This window comes from Furipterus horrens, unplaced genomic scaffold, assembly GCF_987537825.1.
Source record: "Furipterus horrens unplaced genomic scaffold, mFurHor1.1.pri manual_scaffold_10, whole genome shotgun sequence".
NCBI classification, from domain to species: Eukaryota; Metazoa; Chordata; class Mammalia; order Chiroptera; family Furipteridae; genus Furipterus; species Furipterus horrens.
The window spans coordinates 22,903,282-22,904,479 of record NW_028327180.1 but is presented as its reverse complement, the minus strand read 5'-3'; the positions used below and the strand labels follow the sequence as shown (position 1 = coordinate 22,904,479).

Sequence of the window (1,198 nt, the reverse complement as noted above, 5' to 3'; positions counted from 1 at the left end):
TTACTTTTAAATTTCTGTATATTAATATTTAGGTAGCTTGCTTCTATTTATTTATTTATTTTATTTTTATTTTTTTAATTTTTAGAATTTTTTTTGGTTTTCAATTACAGTTGTCCCATTTTTCCCCCATTGCTCCCCCCACCCAGCCCGCCCCTTCTCCCACAATCATATCCCTCCCCGTTGTCCATGTCCATGAGTCATTTATACACGTTCCTTGACTAGACCCTTCCCTTACTTATCCCCCTTCTCTCCCTCCCCCCACCCCCTTATTGATTGAAAAATATGGAACGCTTCACGAATTTGCGTGTCATCCTTGCGCAGGGGCCATGCTAATCTTCTCTGTATCGTTCCAATTTTAGTATATGTGCCGCCGAAGCGAGCACTATTTTAATTTTTTTAAACTCGCTTTTTTCCCCTTAATTAACTATTTATTTATTATTATTATTATTTTTTTTTTTTAGAGAGAGGGGAAAGGAGAAAGAGAGGGAGAGAAACATCACTGTACGGTTGCCTCTCACTCGTGCCCCGAACTGGGGACCTGGCGTGCAACCTTGTCATGCACCCTGACTGGGAATCAAACCAGCAACACTTGGCTTGCAGGCTGATGCTCAATCCACTGAGCCACAGCAGCCAGGGCCGGTAGCTTGCTTTTAAATGAGATATTAGGATGATTCTTTGTCTTATATCTTATGAAATGTGAAGTTTTGTCTACCCTAAATCTCCTCATAGTTCCAAAGATGCACAGTTTATTAGGTTCTTAAGAGGAAATATTTATTAGAAATTTTAAGTAAACCACCCTCATGTGCAGTCAAAGACATCATTTAATTACATCTATCCTATTAATATACATGTAAATGTAACAGCCAACACAGACTAGCATGCTGCCCTTCTCTATTTAGTCCAACATTGTCCTTACGTGGATTTGAACTTTTTTTTTTTTAACTAGTTCACATAAAATCTATTCTTTCATTTGGTAATTAATATTGTTAATATACTGGTGGACTTAGGTTGTAAGTATCCTTTTGTAGTTTTTGAAGATAAATTTTTTGGATATCAACTTCACTGTGTGAAAATTGCATAATTTATTGATTCTGTATCTCTGTTGCATTTCTGCTAATTTGTTTAATAGTTTTGTTTATGTTATGGATTGATTTTATTTTTTATTAAAGTTGTTAGAACCATATGATTTCACTCATAT

General features: G+C 35.6%; 1 non-coding gene across 1 annotated transcript; it reads right to left on the bottom strand.

Annotated features, from left to right (window-relative positions):
• Nucleotides 1-276: 276 nt before the first annotated feature.
• On the bottom strand, nucleotides 277-383 carry LOC149999369 (U6 spliceosomal RNA). Its single transcript, XR_016513875.1, has one exon. It is a non-coding gene; the product is annotated as a U6 spliceosomal RNA (small nuclear RNA).
• Between the last annotated feature and the right edge of the window lie 815 nt (nucleotides 384-1,198).